Below are 10583 nucleotides of genomic sequence, written 5' to 3'. Positions count from 1 at the left end.
TATATAATATATATATATATATATATATATATATATATATATATATATATATATTGTACACACACAGAGGGAGAGGTGGCTTAACAAACCCAACTTATACTTCCGTACACACAACTGCTGTATTCCCATCTTTTGCACAGCTTCCTTGCTTGTTCACTGTTCAGTGACTCATCTCCTCCCTCATCTTGATACCATTTTTAGCCTTAACCTTCAAAAGCCTTTATGAAATTGCTACTTTGATTCGTCCACAATCAATGCCAGCATCATGATATTTTCTTCTTGGTTTCCCTTCATCCTCTTACACTATCCCTCTGTAGGTGGATGAGTCTTGTTATCTTAAGGCCTATGGCAAGGATGGACGTCATAACAACTATTTTATAACCAACTGCTGCATCTTGGGTATCTTATGGCAATTGGCCTTAACATAACAAGACTCGTTCTCCACATAGGGGAACATTTTCCTTCGTTAAGGGTTTCACAACCTTTCTGTCCTCATTCCTCTGCCTTGGAAGATATAGGCATTTGGAGGCAAATGCAAGAAATGATATTAGGATGAGTGATGAGATGAATGAATATCAGTCAGAACAATGAACAAGGAAGGAAACAGGGTGCGTACGAGGATTTGGAATACAGCAGTCATGTCTGTGGAAGTCAATATTGGTATGTATGCTGGGATTGCTAAGCCAACTATCCCTCTATTGCAGTAAAGTAGACAAGATGAACGTGAATGTGAATGATATAGTTTCAAGGTGTTAAGATAAATAGTTTCCATATATATTTATGTATATATATATACGTATATATATACGTATACATACATACATATATGTATGTATGTATGTATGTATGTATGTAAGTATGTATGTATAGAAATCTACAACTGAATAAGTTCTCTAAGTTACTGCATATTTTTACAGGACCTCCTGACTAAAATGGAATCAAGATGATTTTGAATCAAAACAAAAGGGCATCTAAATACCACAGACTGAACGCAATAGCAGTATACTATACCTTGTAAATACCAGTAATCATAGTTGTAAGAAGTTTCTTTAGCCTGTTTTAGAATAAAACAGCACCTTCGGTTTCCCATTAGCGTGAGATTATCACTATTTTTTTCTCTTATTGATCGAGAGAAGTTATCTTTGCAGTTTTGAAGGTTACGAATAAAAAAAAATATGACGTGGCTTATTTTTTATGTGCCCAACAAAATGTTTTAAATAAAGTTATATTTATTTTTTGTTCCCGATTACTGTCGTTAAACTATCATGCACACAACTGTTAACATTTCACCTATTTGGGAAATTAAACGTAAACTGAATTTTCGTTTCCCTTTAAAGGCTAGCAATGATACCCAGGGAATACAGAGGAGATCAAGGCATCCAATTAACCCCCTTGTTTTATTTTTTAGGAATAAACAGAACATCCTAACGAATGGAGCTCAGAGAAATTTGGTGGTTAGGGAACGGATGATTTCACTGACTTATGCATATTTGTTTACTTTGCATACTGGCACTGTTATCTCATAAAAACTGATTCTCAAAGTCCCCACTTCCACAATAAACGAGTAACTTATTAACACTGATTTCGAATCCTGTAATTTGAAGCAGCCACTTACCAACACCTCAATCCTCCCATGTTTTAAAAAGAAATTGACCTCCCTAATGCCTAGAGAATTGAACCGAATATAGACTTTAAGCCAAAGGCCAAGCACTGGGATCTATGAAGTCATTTAGCGGTGTAACGGACATGGACAGCAAAAGGTTTAAAAGGTGTAACAGGAAGAAACTCTCGCAAATGAATCGGCTGTTAGGAGAGAGTAGAAAGTAAGATGGAAGAAAGAGAATATGAAAGGAGGTACAGAAAAAGAAACGATAAGGGTTGCAGCTAGGGGCCGAATGGACGCTTCAAAGAATCTTAAGTAATCCCTGCAGACTGACGGCACTAACCCCCTACGCGGACTAATGTCTATAATTTAGCATAAATTACCTGAAAATGCAGTTCCACAGTATCCAGAAAAAAGGCGTTCAAGACCGGTTAAAAGGATTTCTGTGAACATTCTGTCACCATTCAGTCTTTGTGAGGAAATAACTATTCTTTTTACCCCATTTGTTTTTCTTAGTTATTTCCCTCTCATAGTCTAGTCTTTTTCTCTTCATATTCTTTTCTGTGCTCGGCTGTTTTCCTTGTTGGGGTTCTTAGACGTACAGCATTTTGCTTTCCTAATTAAGGTTGCCAGAATCCAACGAGATAGATAAGTAATTCCACGTACATACTAATCGAAAAAGCTCATTAACGAGACGTTCTAGAAGATAAATGCCTACATTCATAATTAAATTTTTCAGTCAAAACCAATTAATTACAGCCTCGATTCATCAAAGACGTCTTATGAAAACCTTCAATTAAAATTCTTTAATGAAATGGTTGGATTTATGGACTCACATATCACGGTCCATTACGCAGTGAAAGGAATGAGTCTGAAGCCACAAAGCCAACTCTGCAACGTGAGAGTTAAATGGAGTACTTTTGGAAATATGAGTCTAGGGAAACTTAAGAGACATATTTATTGTCCTGTGGCTGAGATAGTGTGTTGATTACCAAACGCTCAGTCCACGTAAAACAGAATCAAAATGACATTTTTATGATAAAATAAAATTTTACATATATTTACCAAGTAATTTCATAGCCTAGAGGTTCTAGTATCGGCAGCTAAAATTCGAAATTCGCGGTAGCGATTATTTTGTTTTGGTTGTAGGTAACTAGCCCCACCGACTTTCGAGAAGAAGAGGAACAACTGAGCCAGGTATTTCAATTTGTTTTCACCTAAAATCCATGTGGGGGAGGAGGTGGCCTCCAATTCTGTAATTACTTGATAAGTATATGTAAAATTTCATTTTATCATAAAAGTGTCATTTGTACATAAGTAACTTATCAAGTAATTACATAGCTGATTCCACATTGACAGGAGGTTGGATATATGGATTATAATTATTCTACACCAAATCATTATGAAGAATTAAATTTGTGAATAGAAAAGAGGCTCGCATTGCACCAATTCTTGTTCTTTCTTTACCTTGTGAGAGAGCTCTTGCAGGAAGATACTGTCTCTGGTTAGCGCTCATCTACATGTTAAATTTAGGCAGCGCAGTTTGGCCCTAGGTTGCTTACTACCTTAGTGGGAGCTTTGAAGCGAAAATTAGGATTGAATGCTTACAAAGACTGAAAAATAATGCCTCTGCCCAGGGCGCAGTACCAGCAAGAAAACCAGAACAACAACATTACCTATACCATAAAAACGTTATACCAACCCACAACCATAAAATAAAACCAGTGGCTGGTACTAAGTACCCCCAGACTCCCAGTAACTCAAAACCTTGATTGAAGGCAAAAAAAGGATGGAAAGGATACTTCCTAAGTTCCCTTCCCCAACACCATGCCAGCCACTAATAAGGGGCGTAAAGTACTGCATTCATTATACACTGTCTCTAATTCCTTTAAATAGTGATTAAACTCTGACTTGCATCTCCAATATGTTGCTTGAAGAATATTCGCTAGGGGAGAGGTTCTTCTTAAATGCCAAAGATGTGGAAATCACTATGATTTCATGTGCCTTTACTTTGAGAATAGGGAGACTTCTCTCCTACCCGAGAATGTGATTATCTAATTACCTCCCTCAAAAAGAATGTTAGAGCATTCTTCATAAGAGGACGAGAGAGGTCTATACTCGACGTTCATAAGCTACTAGAAGATCCTCTAGTCTTTGCCGTCCTTGTAAGGTAGAACTTTAAAGCTCTCACTGGACAGACGGCTCTTTTCTCTACATCGGACCCAAATAACGGAAGTCACGTAAAGCAGTTGGTCCCGTTGCTGAATAACCACTGGTTCCATGCAACGTAAAAGCACCATACAAACAAACAAACAAACCAAATAGTTCTGACAAACTTTCAATCACAAACGACTGAGGCCATGGTTTGTTCAAAGGGAGGATCCGGTAACCATTTTAATACAACATCCAGGTTCCAAGCCACTGGTTCTGTCCTTCGTTTACTTGTGTCAAATGGTTTAAACAAATGTCCTGATTTGTAAATAAACCTATTTCTCTGTGCCTGAAAACAGACTTGAGCATGGCTCTTTAGCCATTTATAGTTGATGAAGATAATACTGTGGATATCCTGAGTGATAGAAGAAAATCTGCAATCTCTGCTACAGTTGTTTAAGAAGACGACATTCCTTTCTGCTTGCACGATGTGCGAAGATCGCCCACTTATTTTGGTAGACAACTGCAGAGGATGCACGTCTACACACTGAAATTGATCTTGCAGACGCTTTTGAAAAGCCCTTTGCTCTGAGTAATCTCTTGGCAGTTTGATAATACCCCCTGAAGTGCAGTTGCAGAATTATCCTCCTAGGAGGTAATCTCGAGAAGTCTACCAGAAGGTCCATCAGGTCTGGAAACCACAGTTTTAGTGGCCAGAACGGGGTGATTAAAATCATTGACATTCCAGTGTGCTAAAATTTGTTTAGAACCTCCCTTATCATCCTGAAGGGAGGGAAGGCATATAGGAACTTGTTTGAACAAACCTATAGCATTGCGTCTGTTGTGTATGCTACAGGTTTTGGTCTGGGGAGAAGAATCTGGGAAGGCAATAATTCCTGTGTGTTGCAAAAAGATTGATTGACGGTTTTCCCCATAACTTCCAAAGGGACTCGCTGACTAACGGATCCAGCGTCCATTCTGTAGGGACCACTTGATAGTCCCTTCTCAGCTGATCTGCTAGGATTTTGAATTTCCCTTGCACAAATCTTGCAATGATTATCATCCAATTCTTTATGGTCCAAAGAAGTAGGTCTCTTGCTGCTTCATACAGCGAAAAGGAGTGCGTTCCCCTTTGTTTGCTGATGTATGACAGTGCGTGGTGCTGTCTGAGTGCACTGCTATTGTTTTGTTGTACACTTCTGATGCAAACATCTTGAGTCCTAAGAGAATAGCACTCAGCTCCGTCACATTTATATGCATCTCCTTTTCTTCCACTGACCAGATTCCTGACACTTCCTTGCTCTCTAAAGCCCGCCACTAACGTTCAGTTATGCTTGTGCAGTTATAACTGCACAATTAGACTGTGCAGTTATAACAGAACGTTAATGTGGACAACCTGCACAGATTTTTTGGTCTGTGCAGGCGGCCTGGGTAGATAGCTCATCTCAATCGATGAGCATCAGGCCAAACAACTGCTTTTGCGCACTGCAACGTTAATGTGGTGGAGGCAACTTTTTCGTCTCAGTTCGCTGTTCGTCTGCGGACAGATAACGTGTACTAATCAAGAACATTGAGCTGGTTTTTATTGAATTGAAGTGTTGATACCTAAATTGAGGATATATTGGATTTACTTGTTTTTGATAACTGATATGGAAGTCAGAATCAAGGTCTAGACCTTGGTCAGAAGTGTATTTATGATTTTGCCATTATTCCATGGGAAAAATAATAGTGTATAATGAAGGCAGAAAGTGACAGCATCATTCTTGAATGTCTTGTAGCTTTCATTGAAATCTATATGAATGAGACTTTGCTTTGGCACAATCCAAGGGCTATCGTAGCAGATTAAGCCTATGTATGTTTATTCATGGTTATAAAGCATATATGCAAGACAGTTTTTCAATGAGAATAGATATTTATTATGACAAAATAATGTAAAACAAGAATAGGCCTATATGCATCCATTCATGATTATGCACCATGTATGTAATTTGCTTTTAAAATGAGAACAAAGTGATGTTCTACTTTCTGACAAAACAAAATCTAACAATATTGGACTATGTACTACGTATGTTTTTTCATTGCTTGCATCTCAAGGAAGCTCACTTTGAAATGAAATTAGACTAATCAACTCACTAATGGAGCACAGGAAGTAAAGTAAAGATTTTCATTCATTGTAACACGTCATAAGAAAGTCAATCTTTAAACGAAAATAAATCAGTATTAACTGTTACTGAAATGGATAAAATATTAGGTCTATATGTGTCAACTTTGAAACGAAAGTAAACGATTACGAACTTAAATATCTTTCCACGGAACTCTTCCTTCATTCATAAAATATTCAATAAACATTATGAAATTCCTTAGGGCCAAATTTAAACTCTTATTAACAGATTCATATGGAAGTATTTAATTCGTTTTTATCAACCACTTCTTCACTGGACGTCGTGTGTTGACGCCATGGCTATTACTAAGGACTGAGGAAACGACCTGTATCGTTAGTGGCGAAGATTTGCCTGCACAGTCCGACTGCGTAGTTATAACTGTGCAGGCATAACTGAACGTTAGTGGCGGGCTTAAGAGAGGCCCCCAAGACTAAGTCCGACGCGTCGACAAAGAAGCTCAGATCAGGGTACTGAAGATGAAGAGACGCTCCTTCCTGTAGTCTTCCTTCTGACTTCCACCAAAGCAGATGTCTCTTGATATCCTGTGTTCCGGGGAACACAAAAGAATCGGGCAGACTTTTCCTGTCCCAGGCCCTGAGATATAACTGAAATACTCTCGGGTGGAGTCTCCCTAGCAACACAAAGAGCTCTAGCGGGTGTCAATGCCCCGAGCAGGCTCATCCACTTGTTGGCCGAGCAATGATGTACAGAGATGCTCAAATCTCATGCGACATGACTCCATGGGATTTTGTTCAAAATTCACTAACTGGCAACCTAGCATGCTCCATATTGATCTATTATTTCAATGTAAAAACGCGATTATTGTCGCACAAAAGTAGTGCACGAATTTTCCGAGATGTATTTCCTGTCAATCCATCCTTTTCTCACTTTCAATGTAAGGCAAACTGCCATGTATCAGGCAGTCTCGCGGCTTTAGTGAAATGGTTCCTTTTTGTATATACGCAATTATCAGTCATCTCCTCTCCTCCCTCATAGATTAATGACAAAATTCTTGTTATCTTAAAAACTATATGAAAAACAAAGGAATGCTTCCTTGAAGAAAACAAATTCTGATAAAATTGACTAACCCAATCCGCTCGGGTATAAAACCACCCTGCACACTGATCTCGGCCTCTTCTTCCTCTAATTAATGTAGTAGAGTTAACAACCCTTGCGGGCCTTGAACGTGGTGTGCGGGTGCGAGCTTGGGCATGGAGGGAGGCGAATGACCAGATTTTCACAGAGTAAGTAATCATTCCTTTTTGTAGCCATCGTTGGCCTAATTGAACTTAATCATTGCTTAAATTGTTAGGTTAACTTTAGGAAACGTGTTGTCATTTACTTAATTAAAACTGTAACTTGATTTTACAAAATTTTCAGTGTTTTTGAGTGATCATGTGGCCACGTAGAATTTAGGGTGCTGAGCCACCTAAGATCACGCATTATTACTTTGCTTTGTTGTTTTTAATGAGTTTAGTTTTGTAATAAATATTGTTAAAATCAGACGTGTTTACCTATCGACTTGTCCTTGTGTATGGGCTGGAACCTATCCATTAAGGTAGGGCTATCAGCCGCATAACATCTGGCACGAACCATAATGAAAGTCGGTATAACATTCGCGATATTTGTGGTCCTTCGTATAATCAGATAGCCCTAAGGATCTAGTCCCCAAGCAATGGCGCAATGGCAGCTCGATTATGGTATTTAACGTGTTAATTCTTGGTCATTTGCAACTGCCCTCATGCCTCCCTCATAGTGAATACATGGAAGTAGAAATTTACTGTGGGCCAGGCGGACTGGTATCAGAATTGTCCTCCAAGACGTTGCCCTTCTGGCGATGGAGGTATCATTTTGCTATTGTTTATCTCAGAGGGAACAACCCTGCAAGAAAAAGTGCCCATGAAGTTTGGGGCAAATTAAAGTCGTTAATGGAACGCATACGGTCGATCACTGTAACCGTGGCAGTGTGTAATGCGGAAGAACGACATTATCCAACCGTGAGCAGCTTCGGAATAAAACCCTCGGAGTACCTCATTAAGGTTAAGAATTTCAACATGCAAATATGAAGGCATCGTACAAGACGTAGAAATCTTCACGCGAGACATGTGCCAATGAACGCTGTAGCATACCGTGCAGGATGCATGTGTGACAACGTCCATTTTGATGAACATGTGAGAACCGTTTTTTCGAATTGTATTATGAGACTGATCTGAGGCAAGCGGGCCCAACAAGACCAATCAAAGAAACTAAGGAGAGTCAGTGATGGGTATTGTGTTAGTATAATTTAATGTAATGTGAGCGGTTTCATTTCCTTAACCCTAGTTTGAGTAAAAAGATCACTAAGTATACCTATTTGTTAGGTACATTAGAAGGAGAGCCACTCAAGGTCAGCAATCACTCCGTATCTCTTTGTGTAAAGTACTCTACCGTGGTGGCTAAAAAACGTCAGTTAATCTTGAATAAGAAATGTTTCAACTGCCTAGCGTCCGGTCATGCCAGTAAGCAATGTAACGTAATGTGTAATTGCACGTTATGTGATGGCTGACATCACAGTTTGATTTGTGAGAAAGACAATGCACAATCCAGGTCCGTTGCACCCACCCACAATCGCAGTTATCAGTCCTCCTCAAAAACATCACAAGTTGTCTCGCCGCCTGTAAAGAACCCAGGTGTCAACAGTAAGATTAATCAAAGAACGCAGCCAAAAGCCAAAGACGAGAAACCGTGTGTAACTGCTAAGATGGTTAAGGACGAGCTTTCGACCGAGTTGCTGGCTACCTTCTTGCCAACAGCTACAGCTATTGTGTATTCACATACCAAAACCCTTTCACCAGAGTACTTTTGGATACCGGTAGCCAACGCAGTTTTATTTTGAGTTGGCTTGCCAAGAAGTTAGAATTGCCAGTTATTAAACGCATTTTGTTGAATATTACACTGTTTGGGTCGCAGATTATACAAGATGTGTAGAATGTAGTTTTATGTAGAATGCATGTAGGTGCCAGAGTGATCCGCACTAAAGTCGTTAACCATGATGATGTAAATACTCCCATACACAATGTTGGCCTATCTAATGTAAAAGCTCATTTGCAGTGCAAAGATTGCACTATGGCCGATGATAAAATTAATGATGATCTTCTTACTAATGTTAATATCCTGGTTGACTTTAACTTGTTCGTCCTCATTATGGAGAAGATTAATGGAGTAAGTTTGTTTGTGATGCATAATGGCGTAATGCCACATGGTCATGTACCACAGTGGGCCCTGGAAGGGATAAACACATCTGTTGTTTGCAAATTATGAGTATGTTGAGCCACCCTAGAAATTGACATTGATATGTGGTGAAGATTGGATACCGTAGGAATCGCTCCCCATGAATAATACACCACCTCAGAGCACACTGCTAAGAATAAAGTCCAGAGTAGCAATGTAAGTACCGAACGAGGGTACCAAGTAAGCTTACTGTTTCGCGGGCCAGAATGCCCAGATACAAATTATCGTAATGCATTCGCTCAGTTGAATGAGTTAGAAACACAATTTCCGAAAAACCCCGAGTACTGATGAGACTATGATAGCGTCCTTCAGATGTATCTTGATGCTAGGTTCATTTCTGAAGTCACCGATTCAAAGATTAAGGGATATTACTTGCCCCACTTTGATGTTATGAAGCAGAGTCTCACGACTCCTTTATGTATCGTGTTCAATGCATCCTCTAAAGTCAAGGGAGAACTGTCGTTGAATGATTGCCTTTATCAAGGTCCCATCTTAGTTGAAATGCTATATAATTTGCTCTTCAAGTTTCGACGTGATCCCTATGTGTTAGTATCAGACATATCGAAAGCTTTCCACAGAGTATTGCTACAACCCAATGATACTAAATAGGCACGTTTTTTGTGGCGACGAGAGCCGAAACGAGCGGCCATGTACGCCTTTAATGATGTAGTTTTTGGCATAACCAGTAGTCCCTATCTTTTACAAGTGCCCCAAACCCATCTCTGTGAACGGGGATGGGAAGATATCATTATATCCTATGTCGATGATTATCTGCAGACATTTGTAGTCAGGGAACCAATGGAAAAAGATTATTGCCAGGTCAAATTATTTTGATCCAACAGGAGTGTGGCATCGAGATGAAGTACGTCCTCACGAAGCGGAATCCAGCTGACATTTTGACCAAAGGTTCAACATTTCACAATTTGAAAGTTAACTGCTTGTGGCATGAAGGACTGCCCTTTCTATGCTGTGAGGGCACCCCTGGACCATGTGTCGAAGACAGAGAATCTCCAATCCGACAAAACGTGATCATGGCCGCCCTGAGGGAGCTCAGGGTAGAAGGAACTTTGACTCCGCCCACTGAATTGTGGAAATTGCAGGGGAGTAATGTAGACTTTACACGAATTATGAAAGTTGTCTCTGGTACTGAAATTTGGGAAACTGCCAAGCAGATGCTTTCTTGAAATTAGTTTACTTAGAACAAAGACACCACCTTCCTACGGTGTGTAGTAAGTTAGAGAGTGGCATGCCTGTACCCACCCACATTAATAATTTTGTAAAACAATTGAGCCTACTCATGCATAGTGGCATAATTTTCACGTGAAATAAATAAGTTAAAGTTACCAATACGAAGAATGAGTTAGTACTACTGCCCTCCTAGGGTACTTTAGTATCAT

This window comes from Macrobrachium nipponense, chromosome 3 (genome assembly GCF_015104395.2).
Source record: "Macrobrachium nipponense isolate FS-2020 chromosome 3, ASM1510439v2, whole genome shotgun sequence".
NCBI lineage: Eukaryota > Metazoa > Arthropoda > Malacostraca > Decapoda > Palaemonidae > Macrobrachium > Macrobrachium nipponense.
The sequence above is the reverse complement of the archived record's forward strand: the minus strand, read 5'-3'. Positions refer to the sequence as shown.